The sequence below is a fragment of the Arachis stenosperma genome, chromosome 9 (genome assembly GCF_014773155.1).
Source record: "Arachis stenosperma cultivar V10309 chromosome 9, arast.V10309.gnm1.PFL2, whole genome shotgun sequence".
Taxonomy (NCBI): Eukaryota; Viridiplantae; Streptophyta; class Magnoliopsida; order Fabales; family Fabaceae; genus Arachis; species Arachis stenosperma.
The window spans coordinates 102,869,174-102,889,089 of NC_080385.1; the positions used below are offsets into that span (position 1 = coordinate 102,869,174).

General features: G+C 33.8%; 3 long non-coding RNA genes across 3 annotated transcripts; all 3 read left to right on the top strand.

Moving 5' to 3' along the window:
* The first annotated feature begins 404 nt into the window (after window positions 1–404).
* Window positions 405–6,186, top strand: LOC130951048 (uncharacterized). Its single transcript, XR_009073823.1, has 3 exons — window positions 405–932; window positions 1,018–1,169; window positions 4,141–6,186. It is a non-coding gene; the product is annotated as an uncharacterized LOC130951048 (long non-coding RNA).
* An 898-nt stretch (window positions 6,187–7,084) lies between these two features.
* LOC130951377 (uncharacterized) lies at window positions 7,085–12,873 on the top strand. The gene is made up of 3 exons (XR_009073951.1): window positions 7,085–7,621; window positions 7,707–7,858; window positions 10,828–12,873. It is a non-coding gene; the product is annotated as an uncharacterized LOC130951377 (long non-coding RNA).
* Window positions 12,874–13,675: 802 nt separating this feature from the next.
* Window positions 13,676–18,640, top strand: LOC130951543 (uncharacterized). Its single transcript, XR_009074011.1, has 3 exons — window positions 13,676–14,310; window positions 14,396–14,547; window positions 17,519–18,640. It is a non-coding gene; the product is annotated as an uncharacterized LOC130951543 (long non-coding RNA).
* The last annotated feature ends 1,276 nt before the right edge of the window (window positions 18,641–19,916 follow it).

Consider the following 19,916-nt stretch of genomic DNA (forward strand, 5'->3'; position numbering starts at 1 on the left):
TTTGAGCTCTAGGAGATTTATTTATTAGGAATGATTAAATGGATTTTTATAAATACTTAAAGTTTAAGTAATTTTATTATAATTAGATATTTTGTAAATTGAAATTAAAGTTTCGGTGATAGAAAAATAATAAAAAGTTATATCATTTAATTTGAATAATTGGTATTGAGTTTAAACTATATTTTATAAAAATGTGATTAATATGCTTATTTTATAATTTACACTATAAATAATTAATTGAACTTAGCAATATGTTGATAAATAATGTTCTTATATATTTTTAAGAGAGTATATTTGATTTTAAAATTACTCTATTCTTCAATTTTATCAAAATATCTATTCATATCTATCCTTATTTCTTTATAAAATCCTAATTTCACTAAATTCCTAATTGATACCCTAATTTCACAAATAAACACAAACACAGAAAGGAAAGAAAGGGAACAGGGGGAGCTCGAGGGGGGAAACGGAGAACAGGGAGAGAGTGTGATGGAACAGAGTAAGAAGAGAGGAAGGAGGATCGCTATTGTCTCTGGTAGGTTGTCACTGACGTTGAACAGAACAGGGGAGAGGAGCGCGAATTTGAAAGCGGAAAGGGAGCTCTGTTATGGGCTCGTTGCCAGGAAAAGAAGAGGCGATGTTGGTGGGGATCGCCGCTGGTGTCGTCGCCGTGACTGGGGTTCGTGGTCGCTACTGCTGTTGGTGACGGACTAGGTCGCGTCCTAGCTGCCGGAGCCGCCATCACCGTGGCTTTGTTACTTTGGGTCAACCATGTCTCTGCCTTTGATGTACCTTGTCGTGCCATATCCGTTGGAGCTGCCGTGGTTGGAGCTGGCTATCAGAGAAAACAATTTGCTGCCACCATCTTTCAATCTGGCCAGCATCATCCTCTTTGTTCCAGTCCCAATGCCAATTTTCTGTTTCTTAAACCTGTAACCTTTTCTTCCTTACTCTTCTATCATTTTGTTCATCCGTTATACTCTGTCCTAATTATAGTAGCATATGGCTTTGTTCTAGTTGTCAATTTATCTCCTGAGAAATCACAATTGGTGTTGAGGTCGTTGATGCTGCTGCTGTTATGCTGTAGCTAGCTGCAAGAGTTTTACTGCTGCGGGTTAGAAATTGATGGTTGCTGCATCCCAAAATTCTGTGGATTTCGATAAATCGAGGTAGGGGGTTTAAAATGATTTCAATTTAAGAATGCCCGCAAGGTTTATTGAGTAAATTGCTAATAGTCTTAATTGTTGCTGAGTGATTAATTGATGATATGAATGCTAAGTTGTGCTTGTGAAGTGTAAATCGGAATTATTGATAGTGACATTGATGGGTTGTGTGAATATTGAATTGTGGCTGAAATTGTGATTGAAACGGTTGAGATTGTGATTTGGAATTGTTGATTGGTGATATCGATTGATTATGTAGATTGGGAATAGTTTGATGACGTATTGTTGGGAATTACTGAATTTTAATGGGTTATGTTGGATTTGTTGCTGTTGAGCTATTATTTGGTATATTGTAATGCTAATGAGCTTGGTAGGTGGTTGATTTGGAATTGGTTTTGAGGGGTATTGAAGGGTTGGATTTTGAATACTAAATAGTTTGCTGAAAATCTGATTTTTGGAAATTAAAAAGTGACTTTGGAAGTGAATTAATTATTCAACGATAATCGAAATGGTATAAGAGTAAAGGCTGAGTAAACTATAATAAAAGTTGTTGTTAGGATCCAATTTTGAGAAGTTTGAATTAATTATAGAACTAGTTATGATTTTTCAAAGTTAAAGTGTAAAACTTGATTTTCTGCATTATGTTTAAAAGAAGCCGGAAACTTTGAAAAACTAAAACTATTTCTGTGATTATCGGAATTGCGTGGGACCAAGTCCGGATTGAGCTTGGGAATATAGGGAATTGGACTGCTGAATTTGAGGCTTTTTCACTAAGTTTATGATTTATGATGAATTTTTGAATTGGGGATGTCAAATCTGGTTTTTACTGCAGAACATTTAACACAGCAGCAACTTGATTCCTTTAATAGAAATTCTGCACTTTGAATTTTGAAATGGAACCAATTTTAAATGAAACTTTGGTCTTAATACTTTGATTTCATAAAAATTTAGAATTGTTAGAGTTGTGGTTTTAAAGATTTGGATTTTCAAAGAAAGATGTATTATGCAGTAAAAGTCAAGCTTTGTTTTTCTAAGTCAGTAACTTTGAGGTTTTATAATTTTTAAATCTGGAATGATATTGAGATGCAACCAAATGGGAAGTGAAAATTAAGTATGTTTAGCATATATGACTTAAATTTCAGGGCTATCCATGTTTTAATGAGTAAGTTATGGGACTTGGAAGAAGATAAGTTCATTAAGTTTTAAAACAGAATTCTGCAGAAAATTAGTCAACTTCTAGGTTATATAACTTCTTCATTAAAAATGATATTGACCTGAAACCAATTGGAAAAGAAACTTGGATGAGTGTAGTTGAACGGTGTTAATTTTCAAAGTCATTGGATTTAACTGGGATTTTATATTGAATTTTGAATGTTACATGCTGCTGCTGTTTTTCTGTTTTTACGCACTGCAGAGCAGTCTCGGTTTTTCCTTTATTCCTAAGGCTAGAGAAACCAGAAAATTATGATCTTTAGTTTGTTAGAAAGCTTATTTCAAGACGAACGCCTGGACACCAAGTTTGCGCAATTCCGAGTTCATTTGATATATTAAAAACAGAAAAGAAGATAGGGTGTTGAAAATGCTTGAGTGAGAGTTATGAGTTAATAAAATTAAAGATGAACCTTAGCGTTATATGGCTGATTCAATATTGGAATTCGCTTGTTTCTGAATTGAGTTGATATTGGAAAGGTTGAAAAGAGTTTGGTAAATTATTTGGTTGGGACCCGTAAGGGTGGCTAAGTCCTATTTTCAAAGGAGATTATGTCCGAATTTTTATAAAAGTATAAGGACTTAATCAAAATCAATATTTAAGGTTTATGTAATGATAATAACTTCAATGATTCTTTTAAGAAAAGATTATTTGGCATATGAGATTGTTGGCAAGGGCGTGGGTCTTGTCCCGCTTGCGTATTTGCAATTATGAAAGAAAAAGGAAAGAGTAAAGTACTTATTGTATGATTATCTGTTGCTTGAAGCAACCCAAGAGATGTCTGTTTGTTGCTTGAGGCAACCCAAGAGATATTGTTTGCTTATTTGTTGCTTAATGCAACCCAAGAGATATTATTTATATATTTGTTGCTTAATGCAACCCAAGAGATATTATATATATATATTTGTTGCTCAATGCAACCCAAGAGATATTGTTGCCCTGAGGCAACCCAAGAGTAATTTTCCGTTCCCAAGAGTATATTTCCTGCGAGTAGAAAGCAGAGGCTGTCTCAATAGAGCTGCTAATAATTATATGCGCATTTATTTGAACGGAAAATCGTATCCGGGAAATCGTGAACTCGTGACCGGATAAATGTCGGGAATGCAGGTGCTAACCGACACATGAGCTCATGGCCTGCACTAGGACTAGACATTCATCATATGCATCTATGTGACATTGTTTGGGTGTGGATATTGTAATTGGCTTGCCTAAATGAATAATCCTATGTAACTGCTAATTGCTATACTTGATATAAATGCTCTTGATTGTGTTTGAACCCCATTACCTGTGTTTGTAACTGATTGCTTGGAATGTAGTGATTGGATGTTGATTGAGCTGTTTGGGCCTGAGGCCGTGACTGGTATGTTTGAGGTCTAGTTTTGTATAAAGTATCTGACTGGTTCAGCATAGACTTAATGAACCTATGCTCGGAGCAGGATGATCATTTATACCGCGTAGGTAACTTCTTTTATGTTAAGGTCTAGTAAAGTATGAAAAATCAAACTGGTTCAGCATAGACTTAATGAACCTATGCTTGGAACAGGTTGGTCATTCATACAGTCTAGGAAACTTTCACGAGTTTTATAAAGAAAATGTGGGTCTAGGATTTTAAATAATTAACTAATGCTTTTAAAGAAGGTTAATTTTCTTTTAGATGTATCTGAATGAAATTAACTATTTGCGCTTTATTCTTTACTTTCACGGCATTCTCGACCTCTACTGAGAACATGTGGTTTGGTTCTCACCCCAAATTTTCCACCCTTTCAGTGACACAGGTTTGAAGACGCAATTTGAAGCTGCGAGCGATTAGTAGGTTTTCTTTATGATTTTAATTGCTTTCATAGAATCCCCTCGCTCTTGTCCTTTGAGGTTTTATTTTAACAGAGGGGTAGGTGTTGTAGTTGGGTTTGTATGACTTCTTATGTATAAGAGTTACTATTAATAATACTTATATGATTGTTATTATTATTTGCAATGGTTATCCTTGATACATGTCTTTAATGAATAAAAACAAAATTTTCCGGAATTTTCTTAAAACTAAACTGCGAACTCGATATAAAGGCTCAGTAATTAAGTAGTTAATATTAGAAAAGGTCACGTAACGTTCTTTCTAGTAGAAATACCCTGACTTAAGCAAGGTATTTTGCTGGAAGGGATGTTACAATATGGTATCAGAGCAGTCCTTCCTGTAGAGCCTTGGGAGTGGACTGACTATGCTTCATTGCATACTCTGAGTGTCTGTCATGCTTTCTAACTTGTTCTGATGACAAGATTTTATGTTTTATATGCATGACTGTCTAGTGATTAACGCTATTAGTTTACCATTGCATACCTCATGGTATCAAGTTTGGCCAACTTAATACTAATGATTTATGTATATGGAAATACTAATGGGTTATCATAGACGAAATAGAAGTGATAGGTTAACACGAATTACGAGGTTTTGGGGACGTTAGAAACTAAATTCTAGAAATTAGTTCCGTTTCGACGTATGCTCTCTATTCGTGCTTAGTGTTATCTCTTCTCTACTATTTGTATTGGAATTTCTAGTTTCTGATCTCTTTCTCGCTAATCTTGTATTATCATTTGTGCATGTCCTTGCTTGACTCTGTATCTGGTTGTTGTTTGAATCTTTTGAAACATTTATCCTTACCTTACAAACTCTAAGCTTCTAGTTCTGAACTCGGATTTATTTCGGTGCAACATACTATTTCTTGTAATTTTCTTCTTGAGCATTTATTTCAGATTCTCTTCGAGAAAAATTTCAATTCAAATCTTTCTTATTTGACTGTATCCACAACCCTTACTTAAATTTTGATGGGATTGTTTTAATTCAGCCTAGACTTTCTTACATAAACTCTGAAGCTTCTTTATGTAGTTTAATTTTGTTTAATTGTGATATACCACTTATCTTTTATTGATTTATAGAAAAATTTATTTCAGAATATATTCCTTAAATAGAAGCTGATTTTCTTCCAACTTTATTATTCTTATAGCTATTCTTACCTAATTACGTACTTAAGTATCCTCCAAGATTTTTAAAGAAAACATTTTTGCCCTTAACATCAAACAAGCTTTAGTTTACAAACCATGCATGATTTGTTTTGATTTGAAATTAAATCAGTATAACATATTGTTTATACTTAGTTTAGTACTTTGAAAAAAAAATGTTAGATTTATATATATTCTTTTGGAAAAAGACAAACTAATTCCCTCTATTTCAAAATGAAGTTGTTCAAAATTGTTGTACTATTTTCCCTAATGATGTTCATATTGAAATTGTTTGATTTAAAATTTCTTCCTAAGCTTCGAATTAACTCCCTTTATGCTACATTTTGTTGCTTATATATATATTCTTGTTGTTTGGTAATCTCACGTATTCCTTCAAATCCTTGCGAAATACCATCTTTGTCCAACTGTGCACTTGAGTATTCTTCCAAATTCTCGCATAAAACTTTCGTGCCGTTTGTCTTTCTCTTTTCATATTTCGTATTCCTTATATGCGCTAGTTCTTAAGGTCGCGATTTGTGCATACGGAAAGTGAATCTGGTTAGTCTATGAAGTTATAAGGAGTTATGGAGTTTTGAGGCGACGAGAAGAAGTGATCATGCTTTGTTAAAAGCTGTGAACGAATATGTGCCTATTTGATTTTGGATTTTAAAAAATTTTCTTATGTTTAAGTTATTTTATCAACTCTAGCATTATGTAGTATATTTTCTTCTATGTTTATGTGATATGATTTTCTTGGAGCCTTTAAAATATTCAAAAGGGGATGTGAATATAAATTTTTTTCTTCATTTTATATCAATTTTCGAGGGCGAAAATTTTTGTAAGTTGGATAGAATGTAACATCCCGCATTTTTGAAAAATCTAAATATAAATAAATTGTGATTTTACCTTATTGAGTTTAAACTTTATAATTTTAGAAATTATTTTATTAGAAATAATTAAATAGATTCGGAGATAATTTCGTTTTAAATCAAATAAGATTCTTAAGTAATTTTCTATAATGGAATATTTTGTATAATTTTAGTAATTGAAAAATTAGAAAGGATTGTATAATTTAATTCAAGTAACTTTTATTCTGAAAAGGTTACTATTTATTTTATTAATTTGATATCTTATTTTATAAATTAATCAATTAAGAGTAATTAAATTAGTTTTATTGATATTTGGAATTTAAGTTAATTAATATTCTTATGTAATTTTTATAATTGGTTATTTCATATGCTTTGGAAATAAAATTTAGTAATGGAAGTATTATATAATTTAATTTAAGTAATTTTTATTATGAATAAATTATGGTTTATTTTATTACTTTGAGCTCTAGGAGATTTATTTATTAGGAATGATTAAATGGATTTTTATAAATACTTAAAGTTTAAGTAATTTTATTATAATTAGATATTTTGTAAATTGAAATTAAAGTTTCGGTGATAGAAAAATAATAAAAAGTTATATCATTTAATTTGAATAATTGGTATTGAGTTTAAACTATATTTTATAAAAATGTGATTAATATGCTTATTTTATAATTTACACTATAAATAATTAATTGAACTTAGCAATATGTTGATAAATAATGTTCTTATATTTTTAAGAGAGTATATTTGATTTTAAAATTACTCTATTCTTCAATTTTATCAAAATATCTATTCATATCTATCCTTATTTCTTTATAAAATCCTAATTTTACTAAATTCCTAATTGATACCCTAATTTCACAAATAAACACAAACACAGAAAGGAAAGAAAGGGAACAGGGGGAGCTCGAGGGGGGAAACGGAGAACAGGGAGAGAGTGTGATGGAACAGAGTAAGAAGAGAGGAAGGAGGATCGCTATTGTCTCTGGTAGGTTGTCACTGACGTTGAACAGAACAGGGGAGAGGAGCGCGAATTTGAAAGCGAAAAGGGAGCTCTGTTATGGGCTCGTTGCCAGGAAAAGAAGAGGCGATGTTGGTGGGGATCGCCGCTGGTGTCGTCGCCGTGACTGGGGTTCGTGGTCGCTACTGCTGTTGGTGACGGACTAGGTCGCGTCCTAGCTGCCGGAGCCGCCATCACCGTGGCTTTGTTACTTTGGGTCAACCATGTCTCTGCCTTTGATGTACCTTGTCGTGCCATATCCGTTGGAGCTGCCGTGGTTGGAGCTGGCTATCAGAGAAAACAATTTGCTGCCACCATCTTTCAATCTGGCCAGCATCATCCTCTTTGTTCCAGTCCCAATGCCAATTTTCTGTTTCTTAAACCTGTAACCTTTTCTTCCTTACTCTTCTATCATTTTGTTCATCCGTTATACTCTGTCCTAATTATAGTAGCATATGGCTTTGTTCTAGTTGTCAATTTATCTCCTGAGAAATCACAATTGGTGTTGAGGTCGTTGATGCTGCTGCTGTTATGCTGTAGCTAGCTGCAAGAGTTTTACTGCTGCGGGTTAGAAATTGATGGTTGCTGCATCCCAAAATTCTGTGGATTTCGATAAATCGAGGTAGGGGGTTTAAAATGATTTCAATTTAAGAATGCCCGCAAGGTTTATTGAGTAAATTGCTAATAGTCTTAATTGTTGCTGAGTGATTAATTGATGATATGAATGCTAAGTTGTGCTTGTGAAGTGTAAATCGGAATTATTGATAGTGACATTGATGGGTTGTGTGAATATTGAATTGTGGCTGAAATTGTGATTGAAACGGTTGAGATTGTGATTTGGAATTGTTGATTGGTGATATCGATTGATTATGTAGATTGGGAATAGTTTGATGACGTATTGTTGGGAATTACTGAATTTTAATGGGTTATGTTGGATTTGTTGCTGTTGAGCTATTATTTGGTATATTGTAATGCTAATGAGCTTGGTAGGTGGTTGATTTGGAATTGGTTTTGAGGGGTATTGAAGGGTTGGATTTTGAATACTAAATAGTTTGCTGAAAATCTGATTTTGGAAATTAAAAAGTGACTTTGGAAGTGAATTAATTATTCAACGATAATCGAAATGGTATAAGAGTAAAGGCTGAGTAAACTATAATAAAAGTTGTTGTTAGGATCCAATTTTGAGAAGTTTGAATTAATTATAGAACTAGTTATGATTTTTCAAAGTTAAAGTGTAAAACTTGATTTTCTGCATTATGTTTAAAAGAAGCCGGAAACTTTGAAAAACTAAAACTATTTCTGTGATTATCGGAATTGCGTGGGACCAAGTCCGGATTGAGCTTGGGAATATAGGGAATTGGACTGCTGAATTTGAGGCTTTTTCACTAAGTTTATGATTTATGATGAATTTTTGAATTGGGGATGTCAAATCTGGTTTTTACTGCAGAACATTTAACACAGCAGCAACTTGATTCCTTTAATAGAAATTCTGCACTTTGAATTTTGAAATGGAACCAATTTTAAATGAAACTTTGGTCTTAATACTTTGATTTCATAAAAATTTAGAATTGTTAGAGTTGTGGTTTTAAAGATTTGGATTTTCAAAGAAAGATGTATTATGCAGTAAAAGTCAAGCTTTGTTTTTCTAAGTCAGTAACTTTGAGGTTTTATAATTTTTAAATCTGGAATGATATTGAGATGCAACCAAATGGGAAGTGAAAATTAAGTATGTTTAGCATATATGACTTAAATTTCAGGGCTATCCATGTTTTAATGAGTAAGTTATGGGACTTGGAAGAAGATAAGTTCATTAAGTTTTAAAACAGAATTCTGCAGAAAATTAGTCAACTTCTAGGTTATATAACTTCTTCATTAAAAATGATATTGACCTGAAACCAATTGGAAAAGAAACTTGGATGAGTGTAGTTGAACGGTGTTAATTTTCAAAGTCATTGGATTTAACTGGGATTTTATATTGAATTTTGAATGTTACATGCTGCTGCTGTTTTTCTGTTTTTACGCACTGCAGAGCAGTCTCGGTTTTTCCTTTATTCCTAAGGCTAGAGAAACCAGAAAATTATGATCTTTAGTTTGTTAGAAAGCTTATTTCAAGACGAACGCCTGGACACCAAGTTTGCGCAATTCCGAGTTCATTTGATATATTAAAAACAGAAAAGAAGATAGGGTGTTGAAAATGCTTGAGTGAGAGTTATGAGTTAATAAAATTAAAGATGAACCTTAGCGTTATATGGCTGATTCAATATTGGAATTCGCTTGTTTCTGAATTGAGTTGATATTGGAAAGGTTGAAAAGAGTTTGGTAAATTATTTGGTTGGGACCCGTAAGGGTGGCTAAGTCCTATTTTCAAAGGAGATTATGTCCGAATTTTTATAAAAGTATAAGGACTTAATCAAAATCAATATTTAAGGTTTATGTAATGATAATAACTTCAATGATTCTTTTAAGAAAAGATTATTTGGCATATGAGATTGTTGGCAAGGGCGTGGGTCTTGTCCCGCTTGCGTATTTGCAATTATGAAAGAAAAAGGAAAGAGTAAAGTACTTATTGTATGATTATCTGTTGCTTGAAGCAACCCAAGAGATGTCTGTTTGTTGCTTGAGGCAACCCAAGAGATATTGTTTGCTTATTTGTTGCTTAATGCAACCCAAGAGATATTATTTATATATTTGTTGCTTAATGCAACCCAAGAGATATTATATATATATATTTGTTGCTCAATGCAACCCAAGAGATATTGTTGCCCTGAGGCAACCCAAGAGTAATTTTCCGTTCCCAAGAGTATATTTCCTGCGAGTAGAAAGCAGAGGCTGTCTCAATAGAGCTGCTAATAATTATATGCGCATTTATTTGAACGGAAAATCGTATCCGGGAAATCGTGAACTCGTGACCGGATAAATGTCGGGAATGCAGGTGCTAACCGACACATGAGCTCATGGCCTGCACTAGGACTAGACATTCATCATATGCATCTATGTGACATTGTTTGGGTGTGGATATTGTAATTGGCTTGCCTAAATGAATAATCCTATGTAACTGCTAATTGCTATACTTGATATAAATGCTCTTGATTGTGTTTGAACCCCATTACCTGTGTTTGTAACTGATTGCTTGGAATGTAGTGATTGGATGTTGATTGAGCTGTTTGGGCCTGAGGCCGTGACTGGTATGTTTGAGGTCTAGTTTTGTATAAAGTATCTGACTGGTTCAGCATAGACTTAATGAACCTATGCTCGGAGCAGGATGATCATTTATACCGCGTAGGTAACTTCTTTATGTTAAGGTCTAGTAAAGTATGAAAAATCAAACTGGTTCAGCATAGACTTAATGAACCTATGCTTGGAACAGGTTGGTCATTCATACAGTCTAGGAAACTTTCACGAGTTTTATAAAGAAAATGTGGGTCTAGGATTTTAAATAATTAACTAATGCTTTTAAAGAAGGTTAATTTTCTTTTAGATGTATCTGAATGAAATTAACTATTTGCGCTTTATTCTTTACTTTCACGGCATTCTCGACCTCTACTGAGAACATGTGGTTTGGTTCTCACCCCAAATTTTCCACCCTTTCAGTGACACAGGTTTGAAGACGCAATTTGAAGCTGCGAGCGATTAGTAGGTTTTCTTTATGATTTTAATTGCTTTCATAGAATCCCCTCGCTCTTGTCCTTTGAGGTTTTATTTTAACAGAGGGGTAGGTGTTGTAGTTGGGTTTGTATGACTTCTTATGTATAAGAGTTACTATTAATAATACTTATATGATTGTTATTATTATTTGCAATGGTTATCCTTGATACATGTCTTTAATGAATAAAAACAAAATTTTCCGGAATTTTCTTAAAACTAAACTGCGAACTCGATATAAAGGCTCAGTAATTAAGTAGTTAATATTAGAAAAGGTCACGTAACGTTCTTTCTAGTAGAAATACCCTGACTTAAGCAAGGTATTTTGCTGGAAGGGATGTTACAATATGGTATCAGAGCAGTCCTTCCTGTAGAGCCTTGGGAGTGGACTGACTATGCTTCATTGCATACTCTGAGTGTCTGTCATGCTTTCTAACTTGTTCTGATGACAAGATTTTATGTTTTATATGCATGACTGTCTAGTGATTAACGCTATTAGTTTACCATTGCATACCTCATGGTATCAAGTTTGGCCAACTTAATACTAATGATTTATGTATATGGAAATACTAATGGGTTATCATAGACGAAATAGAAGTGATAGGTTAACACGAATTACGAGGTTTTGGGGACGTTAGAAACTAAATTCTAGAAATTAGTTCCGTTTCGACGTATGCTCTCTATTCGTGCTTAGTGTTATCTCTTCTCTACTATTTGTATTGGAATTTCTAGTTTCTGATCTCTTTCTCGCTAATCTTGTATTATCATTTGTGCATGTCCTTGCTTGACTCTGTATCTGGTTGTTGTTTGAATCTTTTGAAACATTTATCCTTACCTTACAAACTCTAAGCTTCTAGTTCTGAACTCGGATTTATTTCGGTGCAACATACTATTTCTTGTAATTTTCTTCTTGAGCATTTATTTCAGATTCTCTTCGAGAAAAATTTCAATTCAAATCTTTCTTATTTGACTGTATCCACAACCCTTACTTAAATTTTGATGGGATTGTTTTAATTCAGCCTAGACTTTCTTACATAAACTCTGAAGCTTCTTTATGTAGTTTAATTTTGTTTAATTGTGATATACCACTTATCTTTTATTGATTTATAGAAAAATTTATTTCAGAATATATTCCTTAAATAGAAGCTGATTTTCTTCCAACTTTATTATTCTTATAGCTATTCTTACCTAATTACGTACTTAAGTATCCTCCAAGATTTTTAAAGAAAACATTTTTGCCCTTAACATCAAACAAGCTTTAGTTTACAAACCATGCATGATTTGTTTTGATTTGAAATTAAATCAGTATAACATATTGTTTATACTTAGTTTAGTACTTTGAAAAAAAAATGTTAGATTTATATATATTCTTTTGGAAAAAGACAAACTAATTCCCTCTATTTCAAAATGAAGTTGTTCAAAATTGTTGTACTATTTTCCCTAATGATGTTCATATTGAAATTGTTTGATTTAAAATTTCTTCCTAAGCTTCGAATTAACTCCCTTTATGCTACATTTTGTTGCTTATATATATATTCTTGTTGTTTGGTAATCTCACGTATTCCTTCAAATCCTTGCGAAATACCATCTTTGTCCAACTGTGCACTTGAGTATTCTTCCAAATTCTCGCATAAAACTTTCGTGCCGTTTGTCTTTCTCTTTTCATATTTCGTATTCCTTATATGCGCTAGTTCTTAAGGTCGCGATTTGTGCATACGGAAAGTGAATCTGGTTAGTCTATGAAGTTATAAGGAGTTATGGAGTTTTGAGGCGACGAGAAGAAGTGATCATGCTTTGTTAAAAGCTGTGAACGAATATGTGCCTATTTGATTTTGGATTTTAAAAAATTTTCTTATGTTTAAGTTATTTTATCAACTCTAGCATTATGTAGTATATTTTCTTCTATGTTTATGTGATATGATTTTCTTGGAGCCTTTAAAATATTCAAAAGGGGATGTGAATATAAATTTTTTTCTTCATTTTATATCAATTTTCGAGGGCGAAAATTTTTGTAAGTTGGATAGAATGTAACATCCCGCATTTTTGAAAAATCTAAATATAAATAAATTGTGATTTTACCTTATTGAGTTTAAACTTTATAATTTTAGAAATTATTTTATTAGAAATAATTAAATAGATTCGGAGATAATTTCGTTTTAAATCAAATAAGATTCTTAAGTAATTTTCTATAATGGAATATTTTGTATAATTTTAGTAATTGAAAAATTAGAAAGGATTGTATAATTTAATTCAAGTAACTTTTATTCTGAAAAGGTTACTATTTATTTTATTAATTTGATATCTTATTTTATAAATTAATCAATTAAGAGTAATTAAATTAGTTTTATTGATATTTGGAATTTAAGTTAATTAATATTCTTATGTAATTTTTATAATTGGTTATTTCATATGCTTTGGAAATAAAATTTAGTAATGGAAGTATTATATAATTTAATTTAAGTAATTTTTATTATGAATAAATTATGGTTTATTTTATTACTTTGAGCTCTAGGAGATTTATTTATTAGGAATGATTAAATGGATTTTTATAAATACTTAAAGTTTAAGTAATTTTATTATAATTAGATATTTTGTAAATTGAAATTAAAGTTTCGGTGATAGAAAAATAATAAAAAGTTATATCATTTAATTTGAATAATTGGTATTGAGTTTAAACTATATTTTATAAAAATGTGATTAATATGCTTATTTTATAATTTACACTATAAATAATTAATTGAACTTAGCAATATGTTGATAAATAATGTTCTTATATATTTTTAAGAGAGTATATTTGATTTTAAAATTACTCTATTCTTCAATTTTATCAAAATATCTATTCATATCTATCCTTATTTCTTTATAAAATCCTAATTTTACTAAATTCCTAATTGATACCCTAATTTCACAAATAAACACAAACACAGAAAGGAAAGAAAGGGAACAGGGGGAGCTCGAGGGGGGAAACGGAGAACAGGGAGAGAGTGTGATGGAACAGAGTAAGAAGAGAGGAAGGAGGATCGCTATTGTCTCTGGTAGGTTGTCACTGACGTTGAACAGAACAGGGGAGAGGAGCGCGAATTTGAAAGCGAAAAGGGAGCTCTGTTATGGGCTCGTTGCCAGGAAAAGAAGAGGCGATGTTGGTGGGGATCGCCGCTGGTGTCGTCGCCGTGACTGGGGTTCGTGGTCGCTACTGCTGTTGGTGACGGACTAGGTCGCGTCCTAGCTGCCGGAGCCGCCATCACCGTGGCTTTGTTACTTTGGGTCAACCATGTCTCTGCCTTTGATGTACCTTGTCGTGCCATATCCGTTGGAGCTGCCGTGGTTGGAGCTGGCTATCAGAGAAAACAATTTGCTGCCACCATCTTTCAATCTGGCCAGCATCATCCTCTTTGTTCCAGTCCCAATGCCAATTTTCTGTTTCTTAAACCTGTAACCTTTTCTTCCTTACTCTTCTATCATTTTGTTCATCCGTTATACTCTGTCCTAATTATAGTAGCATATGGCTTTGTTCTAGTTGTCAATTTATCTCCTGAGAAATCACAATTGGTGTTGAGGTCGTTGATGCTGCTGCTGTTATGCTGTAGCTAGCTGCAAGAGTTTTACTGCTGCGGGTTAGAAATTGATGGTTGCTGCATCCCAAAATTCTGTGGATTTCGATAAATCGAGGTAGGGGGTTTAAAATGATTTCAATTTAAGAATGCCCGCAAGGTTTATTGAGTAAATTGCTAATAGTCTTAATTGTTGCTGAGTGATTAATTGATGATATGAATGCTAAGTTGTGCTTGTGAAGTGTAAATCGGAATTATTGATAGTGACATTGATGGGTTGTGTGAATATTGAATTGTGGCTGAAATTGTGATTGAAACGGTTGAGATTGTGATTTGGAATTGTTGATTGGTGATATCGATTGATTATGTAGATTGGGAATAGTTTGATGACGTATTGTTGGGAATTACTGAATTTTAATGGGTTATGTTGGATTTGTTGCTGTTGAGCTATTATTTGGTATATTGTAATGCTAATGAGCTTGGTAGGTGGTTGATTTGGAATTGGTTTTGAGGGGTATTGAAGGGTTGGATTTTGAATACTAAATAGTTTGCTGAAAATCTGATTTTTGGAAATTAAAAAGTGACTTTGGAAGTGAATTAATTATTCAACGATAATCGAAATGGTATAAGAGTAAAGGCTGAGTAAACTATAATAAAAGTTGTTGTTAGGATCCAATTTTGAGAAGTTTGAATTAATTATAGAACTAGTTATGATTTTTCAAAGTTAAAGTGTAAAACTTGATTTTCTGCATTATGTTTAAAAGAAGCCGGAAACTTTGAAAAACTAAAACTATTTCTGTGATTATCGGAATTGCGTGGGACCAAGTCCGGATTGAGCTTGGGAATATAGGGAATTGGACTGCTGAATTTGAGGCTTTTTCACTAAGTTTATGATTTATGATGAATTTTTGAATTGGGGATGTCAAATCTGGTTTTTACTGCAGAACATTTAACACAGCAGCAACTTGATTCCTTTAATAGAAATTCTGCACTTTGAATTTTGAAATGGAACCAATTTTAAATGAAACTTTGGTCTTAATACTTTGATTTCATAAAAATTTAGAATTGTTAGAGTTGTGGTTTTAAAGATTTGGATTTTCAAAGAAAGATGTATTATGCAGTAAAAGTCAAGCTTTGTTTTTCTAAGTCAGTAACTTTGAGGTTTTATAATTTTTAAATCTGGAATGATATTGAGATGCAACCAAATGGGAAGTGAAAATTAAGTATGTTTAGCATATATGACTTAAATTTCAGGGCTATCCATGTTTTAATGAGTAAGTTATGGGACTTGGAAGAAGATAAGTTCATTAAGTTTTAAAACAGAATTCTGCAGAAAATTAGTCAACTTCTAGGTTATATAACTTCTTCATTAAAAATGATATTGACCTGAAACCAATTGGAAAAGAAACTTGGATGAGTGTAGTTGAACGGTGTTAATTTTCAAAGTCATTGGATTTAACTGGGATTTTATATTGAATTTTGAATGTTACATGCTGCTGCTGTTTTTCTGTTTTTACGCACTGCAGAGCAGTCTCGGTTTTTCCTTTATTCCTAAGGCTAGAGAAACCAGAAAATTATGATCTTTAGTTTGTTAGAAAGCTTATTTCAAGACGAACGCCTGGACACCAAGTTTGCGCAATTCCGAGTTCATTTGATATATTAAAAACAGAAAAGAAGATAGGGTGTTGAAAATGCTTGAGTGAGAGTTATGAGTTAATAAAATTAAAGATGAACCTTAGCGTTATATGGCTGATTCAATATTGGAATTCGCTTGTTTCTGAATTGAGTTGATATTGGAAAGGTTGAAAAGAGTTTGGTAAATTATTTGGTTGGGACCCGTAAGGGTGGCTAAGTCCTATTTTCAAAGGAGATTATGTCCGAATTTTTATAAAAGTATAAGGACTTAATCAAAATCAATATTTAAGGTTTATGTAATGATAATAACTTCAATGATTCTTTTAAGAAAAGATTATTTGGCATATGAGATTGTTGGCAAGGGCGTGGGTCTTGTCCCGCTTGCGTATTTGCAATTATGAAAGAAAAAGGAAAGAGTAAAGTACTTATTGTATGATTATCTGTTGCTTGAAGCAACCCAAGAGATGTCTGTTTGTTGCTTGAGGCAACCCAAGAGATATTGTTTGCTTATTTGTTGCTTAATGCAACCCAAGAGATATTATTTATATATTTGTTGCTTAATGCAACCCAAGAGATATTATATATATATATTTGTTGCTCAATGCAACCCAAGAGATATTGTTGCCCTGAGGCAACCCAAGAGTAATTTTCCGTTCCCAAGAGTATATTTCCTGCGAGTAGAAAGCAGAGGCTGTCTCAATAGAGCTGCTAATAATTATATGCGCATTTATTTGAACGGAAAATCGTATCCGGGAAATCGTGAACTCGTGACCGGATAAATGTCGGGAATGCAGGTGCTAACCGACACATGAGCTCATGGCCTGCACTAGGACTAGACATTCATCATATGCATCTATGTGACATTGTTTGGGTGTGGATATTGTAATTGGCTTGCCTAAATGAATAATCCTATGTAACTGCTAATTGCTATACTTGATATAAATGCTCTTGATTGTGTTTGAACCCCATTACCTGTGTTTGTAACTGATTGCTTGGAATGTAGTGATTGGATGTTGATTGAGCTGTTTGGGCCTGAGGCCGTGACTGGTATGTTTGAGGTCTAGTTTTGTATAAAGTATCTGACTGGTTCAGCATAGACTTAATGAACCTATGCTCGGAGCAGGATGATCATTTATACCGCGTAGGTAACTTCTTTTATGTTAAGGTCTAGTAAAGTATGAAAAATCAAACTGGTTCAGCATAGACTTAATGAACCTATGCTTGGAACAGGTTGGTCATTCATACAGTCTAGGAAACTTTCACGAGTTTTATAAAGAAAATGTGGGTCTAGGATTTTAAATAATTAACTAATGCTTTTAAAGAAGGTTAATTTTCTTTTAGATGTATCTGAATGAAATTAACTATTTGCGCTTTATTCTTTACTTTCACGGCATTCTCGACCTCTACTGAGAACATGTGGTTTGGTTCTCACCCCAAATTTTCCATCCTTTCAGTGACACAGGTTTGAAGACGCAATTTGAAGCTGCGAGCGATTAGTAGGTTTTCTTTATGATTTTAATTGCTTTCATAGAATCCCCTCGCTCTTGTCCTTTGAGGTTTTATTTTAACAGAGGGGTAGGTGTTGTAGTTGGGTTTGTATGACTTCTTATGTATAAGAGTTACTATTAATAATACTTATATGATTGTTATTATTATTTGCAATGGTTATCCTTGATACATGTCTTTAATGAATAAAAACAAAATTTTCCGGAATTTTCTTAAAACTAAACTGCGAACTCGATATAAAGGCTCAGTAATTAAGTAGTTAATATTAGAAAAGGTCACGTAACGTTCTTTCTAGTAGAAATACCCTGACTTAAGCAAGGTATTTTGCTGGAAGGGATGTTACAGAAGGCTACATCCCATCCTCGCAGTGAAAACTACGCTCACGCGCTCTGTCACAGCACGGCTAATCACTGGTTGGTTCCCACGCCTACTGGAATAGAATCCCTTGATTCTTTTGCGTTTGTCACTAACGCCCAGCACTTGCAAGTCTGAAGCACGTCACAGTCATTCATTACCGGAATCCTACTCGGAATACCACAGACAAGGTTAGACTTTTCGGATTCCCAGGATCCTACTCGGAATACCACAGACAAGGTGAGACCTTCCGGATCCTCATAAATGCCGCCATCTATCTAGCTTATACCACGAAGATTCTGTTGGGGAATCTAAGAGATACACATTCAAGCTCTGTTGCATGTAGAACGGAAGTGGTTGTCAATCACGCGCGTTCATAAGTGAGAATGATAATGAGGGTCATATAATCATCACATTCATCATGTTCTTGGGTGCGAATGAATATCTTGGAATAAGAATAAGAGAGAATTGAATAAAAGAAAATAGAATTGCATTAATACTTGAGGTACAGCAGAGCTCCACACCCTTAATCTATAGTGTGCAGAAACTCCACCGTTAAAAATACATAAGTAAAAGGTTCAGGCATGGCCGAATGGCCAGCCCCCATGTGGTCACAAGACCGAATGATCAAAGACATCTAATACAATAGTTAAATGTTCTATTTATAATAAACTAGCTCCTAGGGTTTACATGAGTAAGTAATTGATGCATAAATCCACTTTCGGGGCCCACTTGGTGTATGCTTGGGCTGAGCTTGATCAATCCACGAGCTGAGGCTTCTCTTGGAGTTGAACTCCGAGTTATGACGTGTTTTGGGCGTTCAACTCCGGATCATGACGTTTTTCTGGCGTTTAACTCCAGACAGCAGCATGAACTTGGCGTTCAACGCCAAGTTACGTCGTCAATTTCCGAATAAAGTATGGACTATTATATATTGCTGGAAAGCCCTGGATGTCTACTTTCCCACGCCGTTGAGAGCGCGCCATTTGGAGTTCTGTAGCTCCAGAAAATCCATTTCGAGTGCAGGGAGGTCAGAATCCAACAGCATCAGCAGTCCTTTTGTCAGCCTTTTTCAGAGTTTTGCTCAAATCCCTCAATTTCAGTCAGAATTTACCTGAAATTACAGAAAAACACACAAACTCATAGTAAAGTCCAGAAATGTGAATTTAACATAAAAACTAAGGAAAACATCCCTAAAAGTAGCTTAAACTTACTAAAAACTACCTAAAAACAATGCCAAAAAGCGTATAAATTATCCGCTCATCAGTGACACTCATCATCATTCTCAAATCCATGAACTCGTGCTTGACAACCACTTCCATTCTATTTGAGCTCAACGTAGTCATTGGGCGACAGCTTGAGTGCGTATCTCTTGGGCTCCTGATCCACGGGTTTGACTGCTTCTCCTGATAACAGAGAATTCGAATCCGTGAGATCATAACCTTCGTAGTAAAGGCTGGAAATAATTGGCAGCATTCCTGAGATTTGAAAAATCTAAACCTTGTCTGTGGTATTCCGAGTAGGATCTGGGAAGGGATGACTGTGACGAGCTTCAAACTCGCGAATGTTGGGCGCAGTGACAGTGTACAAAAGGATAAATATATCCTATTCCGACACAAGTGAGAACCGACAGATGATTAGCCCTGTGGTGAGAATCGTAGCTAGACAATTTTCACTGAGAGACGGATGGTAGCCATTGACAATGGTGATCCACCAACACATAGCTTGCCATAGAAGGAGCCATGCGTGTTTGGAGAAGAAGACAATAGAAAAGAAGAAATTCAGATGGCAGAGCATCTCTGAAATCCCAACCTGTTCTCCATTATTGAATAACAAGTATCATCTATTTCATGTTCTTTTACTTTTTTGCAAACAAAACTCTTTTTATTATTAAACTTCTGACTAAGAGTTATAGGATAACCATAGCTTGCTTCAAGCCGGCAATCTCCGTGGGATCGACCCTTACTCATGTAAGATATTACTTGGACGACC